This window comes from Bos taurus, chromosome 14 (assembly GCF_002263795.3).
Source record: "Bos taurus isolate L1 Dominette 01449 registration number 42190680 breed Hereford chromosome 14, ARS-UCD2.0, whole genome shotgun sequence".
In the NCBI taxonomy this organism is placed as follows: Eukaryota; Metazoa; Chordata; class Mammalia; order Artiodactyla; family Bovidae; genus Bos; species Bos taurus.
The window spans coordinates 80035815-80047066 of NC_037341.1; the positions used below are offsets into that span (position 1 = coordinate 80035815).

General features: G+C 36.7%; 1 long non-coding RNA gene across 1 annotated transcript in view; it reads left to right on the plus strand.

Moving 5' to 3' along the window:
* LOC132342234 (uncharacterized) overlaps window positions 1-11051 on the plus strand; it is a 32985-nt gene extending 21934 nt beyond the window's left edge. Inside the window, exons 2-4 of the long non-coding RNA XR_009490559.1 lie at window positions 7157-7409; window positions 8134-8428; window positions 10809-11051. This is a non-coding gene — a long non-coding RNA (uncharacterized lncRNA). The remainder of the gene's footprint in view (window positions 1-7156; window positions 7410-8133; window positions 8429-10808) is intronic.
* The last annotated feature ends 201 nt before the right edge of the window (window positions 11052-11252 follow it).

An 11252-nucleotide genomic window follows, 5' to 3' on the forward strand; every position in this document is an offset into this window, starting at 1 on the left:
TTTTTTAAAGAACATTTATTTTTGAAAAATCATTGGGAGAAGCCAGCAATAACTCATTGCAAGTGAGACTGATTTCACAAATCTGGTTTGAAAAGTTACTTCACAAGTAAGCAAGCATAAAACAACAATAATAAATTTCAGAGAGGAAATTAAATCCATAGTCTCCACAATATATTACCTAAAATATTGAATTTTCAAATAAACAAGAAAATGCATGCCATTTTCTAGGAGAAAAATTGTCCATGGAATCAGTTTTCATGTATCTTCATATGTTGTGTGTAACAAACAATAGACTAACATTTTGAAACTGCTATAAATATATATTTATTCCAAGATGTAAGGAAAATCATGTTTAAAAAATTAAACAACAGTATGGAAACAGTGGAGATGGGAATTATGAAAAGGAAACAAGTGGCATTTCTCAAGTTGCAAAGTACAATAAAATGAATTAAAATTAAAAATATTACTCAGGGGGACATAATTGAATTGCAAGAAGAAAGAATCATTGTATCCAGAGATGAATAAAAAGAAAGGGCACAATCTGAAGGACAGAGCTAAAAAGGCAAGGGAAAAAAGAATCCCAGAGACTTGTAGGATAACAATTCAATGCATAAATACATATGTAATGGGAATTTGAGAAAAAGAGGAGATGAAGAAAAGAAGGGGGAAAAATGAAAATGTCACAATTTTAGTGAAAAACAAGCGATACTTCCAAGAAACATGCACAGACATGTACTGGTCAACTGTTATTGATAGTTCAGTTCAGTTGCTCAGTCGTGTCCAACTCTTTGTGACCCCATGAACTGCATCACGCCAGGCCTCCCTGTCCATCACCAACTCCCGGAGTTTACTTAAACTCATGTCCATTGAATCGGTGATGCCATCCAACCATCTCATCCTCTGTTGTCCCCCTTCTCCTCCTGCCCTCAATCTTTCCCAGCATCAGGGTCTTTTCAAATGAGTCAGCTCTTCGCATCAGGTGGCCAAAGTATTGGAGTTTTAGCTTCAACATCAGTCCTTCCAATGAACACCCAGGACTGATAAAATCAAGGTAAACAGAAAGTCTTGAAAATGGGAAGAGAAAATTGACTCATTATGTACAGAAGAGCATCAGTACAATTAACAGCTTAAGTCTCTAAATAAAGCAGATGGTGAAAGAAAATGAAATTATTTTTAAATGATATTTAAAGTTCAGAAAGGAAAAACATAAAAAGCAAGCAAACAAAAACTTTACAAAGCCAGAATTCTATCCAGCAAAAAAACCTATATCTTTCTAAATTGGAGATGAAACAAGGCCATTTCCAGATAAATATAAGACTGGAAGAATTCATTACATGTGTGTGAGTGTACATGTATTTGCATCAGTCATTTCCGACTCTTTGCAACCCTTTGGAGTGTAGTCCGGCAGCCTCCCCTGTCCATGTGATTCTTCAAGCAAGAATACTGGTGTGGGTTGCCATGCCCTTCCCTAGGGTATCTTCTTTACCCAGGGATTGAACCCCATTGTCCTAAGGTTCCTGCGTTGCAGGCAGATTCTTTACCACTGAGCCACGTAACCTTCTTAAAAGAAACACTACAAGAAGTCCTTTAAAATGAAAGATAGCGATTCCAGATGGTAACTGACATTCAAATGAAGAAATAAAGAGTACCAGAGGTTATGAACCTATGGGTGAAAATAAAAGAATGTAGATATATTTTTGGAGAAGGAAATGGCAACCCACTCCAGTGTTCTTGCCTGGAGAATCCCAGGGACAGGGAAGCCTGGTGGGCTGCCGTCTATGGGGTCGCACAGAGTTGGACACGACTGAAGTGACTTAGCAGCACTTAGCAGCAGCAGATATATTTTTAGATCATTTACTATCTTAACACTTTGAAGACACAGATTTCATAAAAAATTATAACACTGACTGTTGGGATGAACATCATAAAAGCATAGCCTATATGACAATAATAGCAAAAAAGGACAGAATGGGGCTACATTTGAACAGATTTCTATATTTTACTGGAATTGTTATTATTAATCTAAAACAGTAAGATGCCTATCATTATCACTCAGACAATAAAAAAAGACAACTTCAAAGTGTATAGTTACAATAAATAACAAAGAAAATACGATAGTATTTTAAAAATTTATATTTACTTGACACAAAAGAATAGTCAAGTAAGAAGAAGAACAACAAGGAAGAAATATGGAAAACATACAGAGAAATGCCAAATATAAATTTCAATCATATCAATAATTACAATAAGTGTGAATGCTCCGTAGATTGTCAACCTTGATTAAAAAGCAAAATTTGGCCATGTGTCATGTATTAGTTTGGAGAAGGAAATGGCAACCCACTCCAGTGTTCTTGCCTGGAGAATCCCATGGATGGAGAAGCCTGGTAGGCTGCTGTCTATGGAGTCGCACAGAGCCGGACACGACTGAATCGACTTGGCAGCTTGGCAGGAAGAGAGATTCAAAATTCATTAATCAAACTTACAGAATTAAACAGAGAAATGGATGATTAATACAACAATAGTAATTAGAGATATCAAATGCTCTCTCAATAATTGAAAAATAGGCAGAAAATCAGAAGGATATAGAGGACTGTACAGTACTATCAATCAGATTGAACAACTGACATTTATAGAACACCCCAATTGGATATAGGGCTCCCCTGATGGCTCAGCTGGTAAAGAATCTGCCAGCAATGCAGGAGACCCCAGTTTGAGCCCTGGTTGGGAAGATCCCCTGGAGAAGGGAAAGGCTACCCACTCCAGTGTTCTGGCCTGGAGAATTCTATGGACTGTATAGGCCATGGGGTCGCAGAGAGTCGGACATGACTGAGCGACTTTCACTTCCACTTTCCAATTGTATATGGGATCATTCTTCAGGACAGAAAGTGCACCAAACCACAATAAATATCAATAAGTTTAAATGGATTGAAATAATGGAAAGTATGTTTCAAGATAAAAATAGAATTAAATTGTAAATCAATAATAAATGAATCAAAAAATTTCTTTCCTCCAATTTTGGAAATTAAAAAGCACGCTTATACGTACTTCAGGCTTCCCAGGTGGCTCAGATGGTAAAGAATCCGGCCTGCAATGCAGGAGACATTAAAGACGTGGTTTCCATCCCTGGGTCGGGAAGATGCCCTGGAGGAAGGCGTGGCAACTCTCTCCAGTAAACTTGCCTGGAGACTCCCAAGGACAGAGACGCCTGACGTGCTATAGTCCATTGGGTCATAAAGACTCAGACACAACTGAAGTGACTCAGCACACACTCATGCATACGTACCTCATGGATCAAAGACGAAAGCATAAGGGAAATTCCAGAACACTGGAGTGGGTAGTCTTTCCCTGCTCCAGGGGGATCTTTCCAACCCAGGGATTGAACCCAGGTCTCCCAGGTTGCAGGCGGATTCTTTACCAGCTGAGCCACCAGGGAAGCCCATAAGGGAAATCAGAAAAATTTTAAGATTGAAGTAAAATTTAGAACATTATTGAATAAACAGAAATGGATGATATTTATATAATAATTTCAGTTCAGTTCAGTCGCTCAGTCGTGTCCGACTCTTTGCGACCCCACAGACTGCAACACCCTAGGCCTCTGTCCATCACCAACTCCCGGAGTTTACATAAACTCATGTCCATTGCGTCGGTGATGCCATCCAGCCATCTCATCCTCTGCCATCCCCCTTTCCTCCTACCTTCAATCTTTCCCAGCATCTGGGTCTTTTCCAATGAGTCAGCTCTTCACATCAGGTGGCGCAAGTATTGTAGTTTCAGCTTCAGCATCAGTCCTTCCAGTGAACACCCAGGACTGATCTCCTTTAGGATGGACTGGTTGGATCTCCTAATATAGGTAATTTCTAATATATCATAAAAGTCACATATTTTTGAGATAATTAGCCTAGCAGGAAAATGCATAAACATAGTCATACAATAAAAATTGGCAGAAATAAAAAATGCAGCATATTTTAACACTAATTAAGGCTCCTGGAAAATGCAAATGTTTAATATTTGTATATTAAGCTGTTTACTCTATATTGAGCTATACTCTAATATTATTTATCATCTACTTGTGGTTATTAAGCCCTTGAAATGGAACTGGTATAAAATGGTAGAAAATGAGGTATGCTCTAAGTATAAAATACATACTGAATTTCAAAACTACAAAAAAATGGAATTTAAGATGTCTCATTAATAATATACATTTAATATATGTTGACATATTTTGGAATTATACTCAAATGTTTATGGATGGTGAATTATGGCTATGTTTTGCCAAGTTCTTCATATATAAAATTGAATAAAATAAGGAAAATTATTTTCTTTGAAATTATTTTACTTATTATTTATTATTATATATATTTATTATATATTTTATTAATATTATTTAATTATAAATTGTTTTACTTATAAAAATTATTTATTTCTTTTGAAATAATTTTCTTTTGAAAATTAGGAAAAATAAGGATATTGGAAATAAATCTGGAAGATCAAGAGAAAATACGTATAACCTCTTAAGTGTCAGAGCCTCATTAAGGTATTCCATGGAGGAATAAAATAACTCTTCTCACTCCCCAACAGCTGTATCACATGTGGCACATAATTTTAATGGTAATTTATTTATATGTCCCAAGCCTTATTAGACTGTGAATCTATTAGGTCACATTCTTTATTCTTAGATGTTTAATACCACTTGTTGAATGCTTTTGAAATAATACCTAATTTAAGGGGAAAAAAATCACATTTCATATACGAATGTTTATGATTTTTGGATTATTATTACATGACTCACATATGCTTTTTAATAGATGGACAGATTTTACATCATACTTACCAAAGCTTCATCTTTCGATAGTTTCGTTAAATGCTCATTGGAAAGAAATTTCCAATTTCTACTAACTGCTATAGGAAATGCCATGTTTAGCAAAACATTTGAAGAATTAATCTATTTTTTCCCATTGTGAAGATTACAGTTATTTCTAATGGGTATGCCAACCTTGAGTACAGACATATTTTCTATAGTTTAAGAGTTAGAAGCAAGTTTATTTATTTTTTTTAAATAGAGAAGAACATGAAACATTCTATAAGCAATGCGAAGACAAAAAAAGAGCAGACTAACTTGTACTACCTATCACAGAACTTCAAATTTAATTTATTATTTATAAATATCAATAATCTTATACCAAACAATATCTTATTCTCAAGACTGATTTCTTGTTGTCCAGATGGACATATTTGTTTGATAAAGTTTGCTTAATTAATGCCTAGAACGGTTGAAACAGAAAGAAACGTTTCTCCCTTCTAAAGACTGAAGAGTCTACTACTTCCTGGAAAGAGAAAAATGTAACAATTTATTGAATATTTTCTCACATGTAATTTAAGTGCTTATTCCTTCTTATTAAAGAGAGCAGTGTATAAGGAAAATGTGCAGTCTTATATATGTCAAAAAGGATTTGAGTTGAAATTGTGTGATTCCAACAACACAACACGCTGGGAAAGACAACACTATGGAGTCAGCAAAAAGACCAGGTCTTGCCAGAGGGTAGGATAGAGAAGGAACAAGGCACAAAGCAGAGAGGAACTGGAGCGCCCTGGGACTACTCTGCACAGCACTGTAATGAGGGGGATACTTCATTACACATTTGTCTAAACTCAGAGAATGTACAAAGTCAAGAGTAAATCCTTATGAAAATTATGAACTTTTGGTGATAATGATGTGTCAATGTTTGTCCATCAATTGTAACAAATGTACCACTTGAGGTGACGGGGATGCTGCTAATGGAGAAGTTATTTGCATGTGTTGGGGAAGGTGGTCTACGGGAACTCTGCACCTTCTGCTCGGTATTGATATGCATCTGAAACTTCTGTAAAAAGTAGAAGTCTATGCTTTGGCCAATAGAATAAGGCAGAAGTAACGTCGTGCCAGTTCTGAGCCTAGACCTCAAAAGGCCTAATATATTTCTCCTTTCCTTCTTGTGCTTCTGACATTGCCTTAAAAAAAAAAAAAAACTGCCCGAACGGATCCACTAATTGTAGGAGAAGGACTAGAATAGAGTCACTTGGAGCAGAAACAAATCATCTGAGTCAGGGCTAGCCTCGATCAGCAAGCTCTCATACAACCATGGGTCTTTGCAGGTGGAGCAGTGGTACAGAAGCTGCTGCCAAGGCAGGAGATGAGAGAGATGCAGGCTCAATCCAGGTTCGATCTCTGGGTCAGGAAGATCCCCTGGGAAATAGCAAAACCCAGTCCAATATCCTCGCCTGGAAAATTCCATGGACAAAGGACTCTGGTGGGCTATAGTTCCTGGGGTCACAAGGAGTGGGACACGACTGAGCACCTGAGCACACACACATCCAACCACAGGTCCACGAGGACAAATGGTTATTGTCTTAAGTCAAAAAATATATATAAAGTTTAGTAAAAAATATGAGCATGAGCTAAGAAATGCCTCTTTGAGTGTGAAATAAGAAATATGCTATTTTAAGATCTATCTGGAGATTTGCACACAAAGAAAACACAGTAAAACTTGCTGCTAAGATCCCAGAAAAGTATATTTCTAAATCTGGGTAAATCCAGAGGTTTCAGGGTACAGCAGGCTCAGAAATCATTTAGAAAATCTCTATCCTAGTTTAAGTTGCTCATAAAGAAGCTTTATTTTAGAGTGGAACTATTGAACTATAACTAGGAACTATAAAACTAACCAGGTTTATAGTCAACTAACAGAATTCAACTGGGTTATTTTAGTTATTTTAGCATGTAAATCACCCTCCAGAACAGCAAGATGGAGAAGGAGAAAATAGAACGGAATACATATTAAAGAATAGATTGGTTTACGGAAGATCTTCAAGTATAGTCGATGTGAGGAAAAGAAGAAACCATGTAAGAACTGAGTGAATAGTCAATGAATTTCAGTTAAATTGAAATTCAGGCCTGGATACCCATGAAAGGATCTGATGATAGAATGGAAAATCTAGGGAGGATATCAACAAACATTTCCTATCTCACATATTTTATTATCCTGGTACCACCTTGGACTGGTTAATTTTATGGTCAATTTGACTGAGCTAAAAGATATCTAGATAGCTGGTATTAATAGAACATTACTTCTCAGTGTATCTGTGAAGGTGTTTCTCAAGGGACTATTATTTGAATCTGTAGACTGAGGAAAGAAGACCACCATCACTAACACGTGTGAGCATCATCTCGTCTCTTGAGGGCTTGACTACAAGAAAAGCGTGAAGGAAATGCAAATTTGCTCTATGTGCTCAGGCTGAGACGTTTGTCTTCTACCCCGGGTCATCTCTGCTCCTGGTTTCCAGACTTTTGGACTCAAACTGAATTACAAAATCAGTTTTCCAGGCTCCCAGCTTGAAGATAACAGATTACAGGATTTTTTAGTCTCCACACTCACGTAAGCCAATTCGTATAACAGATATGTGTGTATACCCACACACACACGCACACACACACACACACATGGATCTGTTTCTCTGGGGAACCCTAATACATTTATGTTAGTCACAAACATAATTCAATTACCATATAAGAGATAAGTTTACAGAGTTAGAAAATCTATTTTGTTCTAAATAATTTTAGGTAAAACAGTCTTATCTGTTGAGAGAAAATTATTATTTTTTTCCTTTGGGACAGCAAATTGAATCCAATTTCCATAGGTATTACATGGGTTCTAAAATGTAATTCCTCAAATATAATTATTAGTTCAACTGACATTTTATGCTTTTGGTTGCTTAATTTAGATGTAAGAAAAGATAATTGCACTTTAATTTTCTCATTTCTACAAAATAAAATGCTACTGACAATAATGTTTCTTCTCTTCGAAAGAAAATTGCTATGATAAAAATGCCACTTTGAATATGAAATTTTAAATACTGTTTTTATTATGTAAAACATAGATTATTTAGCTATTGTAGTTGTTATAATTTCTAAACTCATGTGAAAACTGGTTTGATAGTTTACAGAATAAAGAAAAACTGAAAACTATTTAATTTTAATTAATTTAATACCCTTATTTTCTATCCGTATAATATAGCTTTAGTTTTTGTGCTCTTCATAAAAACTAAATTGTGTGTGTGACTGCACACAAAGAGCAGTTCACATTGAAATCATTCTTTTAGGTAAAGAGAATCATTTTTCTTTTTTCCTGATCATCCTATGAATACCATTTTCTCATCACACACTCCTTCAAAAGAGAGCTCATAAGTTCCCATGAAGTCTGGTTTCTGATGGTCATAAATTGCTTCTTCGCAACAAATAACCACAAATCAAATCGAAGATTAACAAATAGCAGCCCGAAATGATGCCCCCTCCCCATGTCCTTCTGCTGTGAGCGTCAGGAGACTCATTACGAAGGGGAGGTTAGATGCGTCGTTTATGCCTGGATCCCTGCAGTGCCAAAACAACGGATGTAAGGTACGATTTTAATATGCTAAACAAGTTTTTTTTCTCTCTGTAAGAAAACAGGATATCCATGTGTGCATCTGTGATGCCCTTTCTCAGCTGCATTTGTGAGTTGTTTTTGATAGCAAGATGCAGAGATGTTAAATCTATTTCAATGTCAAGTATGTATTACATGTCTGTAAGTTATTCAAGACAGGACCAGGATCTGTGAAGGACCTGACAGAGAACACCGCCAACCACAGATCATGGCAAACAAATGAGTGAATTCTTAGTGGGGACACAGTCCTGCATGTGATAAACAACGAAATGGCTTTATAAATAAGTCAAGAATTGAGTGAAACATAGGGTCAAATTTACCGCAAATTACTATCAATAACCTCAGATATGCAGATGACACCACCCTTATGGCAGAAAGTGAAGAGGAACTAAAAAGCCTCTTGATGAAAGTGAAAGAGGAGAGTGAAAAATTTGGCTTAAAACTCAACATTCAGAAAACGAAGATCATGGCTTCTGATCCCATCACTTCATGGGAAATAGATGGGGAAACAGTGGAAACAGTGTCAAGACTTTGTTTTTTTGGGCTCCAAAATCACTGCAGATGGTGACTGCAGCCATGAAATTAAAAGACGCTTACTCCTTGGAAGGAAAGTTATGACCAACCTAGAGAGCATATTCAAAAGCAGAGACATTACTTTGCCAACAAAAGTCCGTTTTTCCTGTGGTCATGTATGGATGTGAGAGTTGGACTGTGAAGAAGGCTGAGCACCGAAGAATTGATGCTTTTTTTTTTTTTTTTTTGATTTTTTTTAAAAATTTTATTTTATTTTTAAACTTTACATAATTTTTGAACTGTGGTGTTGGAGAAGACTCTTGAGAGTCCCTTGGACTGCAAGGAGATCCAACCAGTCCATTCTGAAGGAGATCAGCCCTGGGATTTCTTTGGAAGGAATGATGCTAAAGCTGAAACCAGTACTTTGGCCACCTCATGCGAAGAGTTGACTCATTGGAAAAGACTCTTATGCTGGGAGGGATTAGGGGGGAGGAAAAGAAGGGGACAACAGAGGATGACATGGCTGGATGGCATCACTGACTCGATGGATGTGAGTCCGAGTGAACTCCAGGAGTTGCTGATAGACAGGGAGGCCTGGTGTGCTGCGATTCATGGGGTCGCAGAGTCGGACACGACTAAGCGACTGAACTGAACTACGCTTATTCTTCATAAGTGTGACGTGTTTCCTAATGGTTAGATGGAAATATTTGTGTTAACTCTGCTGATGATGCACTGTCCTAAAAACAAATTCCTTTTCTGTTACTGCTATTCTTTAGTTCTTGAAATAGTAAAACCCTTCATTTTTATTCATTCAACAAGTATTAATACCTGTTACTTGCCATACATTCAATAAGGGAATTGTCAAAACACAGTCTTGGGCCTTACGGGACTCAGGTTATAATGAGAGGGATGCACCTCAAAGAACCATATGTACTTTATTTAAAAATAGTAATTGCTATAAAAAGTGCAGAGGTAAGAAGACAAGTAATAGTCAGAGCAAAAGAAGTTTAGAGAATGTGTCCTTGAGATTTGAAATTTAGAGAATGAAAATAAACAAGTTATAGAACTAGAAAAGGTGGGGAAGAATGAGGTAAATGCATACATTCTGAGGTAGCCTAATACAAGAAAACTGGAAGCTAAAATTTATAGAGTGAAACTGGAAATGCTTTGGATAAACCGGGAGAAATACACGGGGCCAGGTCATATAATGTCTTCCGTCACATGCCATCATACCATTTTTTTAAAATAAAAACTATTAAAATTAAACCTGGAGAAATACACAGGGCCAGGTCATATAATGTCTTCCGTCACATGCCATCATACCATTTTTTTTTAATAAAAACTATTAAAAACACAGAAAACCGTGGATAGATTTTAGATTAGGGAGTCAAAAGTAAAAACTGTGCTTTAAAAAGATGTGTTCTTTAGAATTAAGGATCTAAAAGAGTGGAAGGGTGTGTTAATTTCACAGCTTTATCAGCACCAGTCGTCTCTTCCTGGGAGGAGTGGAGACCTCGAGTCTCCTTTAGGAAAATTTAAATTAACTAGTCATCTCTTCCTGGGAGGAGTGGAGACCTCAAGTCTCATTTAGGAAAAGTTAAATTAACTAGTCGTCTCTTCCTGGGAGGAGTGGAGACCTCGCGTCTCGTTTAGGAAAAGTTAACTTAGAGAAGTAAACCTTTGTGGCCACGTAAGACAAAGGTCAACAACAGCAACAACAGAAAATAAAGCAGGTGTTTTTAAAGACTGATTACCAAATTTATCTTGGAAATGTTCAATAATTACATCTTAAATGCATGGTTTACCTAACACTGCATGGTAGTTATTCTCTGTGGATTGTAGGAAGAAGAAGCCTCTTCTGACTTCACTGCCCACGATTACATGACCGTTCCTAGACCCTTCCGGTGACAAGGTGGAGGTCAGCCGACGTCCAGAACCCTACGGACATCGCACAGCTCTGTGCTGGCTCCCCTGGTGCCGTCAGGAGCTGAAAGAAATGGCCGCGACGGTGCTTCTGTTTTTACAGGAATTAATATTTCATAAGATTCTACCTTTGTCTGTTGCATTAAATAATAATGAATTGAATTATGCCTGACAGCTGTTTTCCATTTGTGTTACTTTTCGTCACATAAAAAAATAATAATAATTCACAATGCTTCAGGAACATGAACTCTTCTTGACAGCTAGCTGATTTTCTGACAGTAGTCTTGGAGTCTGGAGGGATGTTTATGCTGGCTTAAAAGTATGAAAAAAATCAAACAAATATCAGTAAAATTAAGTTTTTAG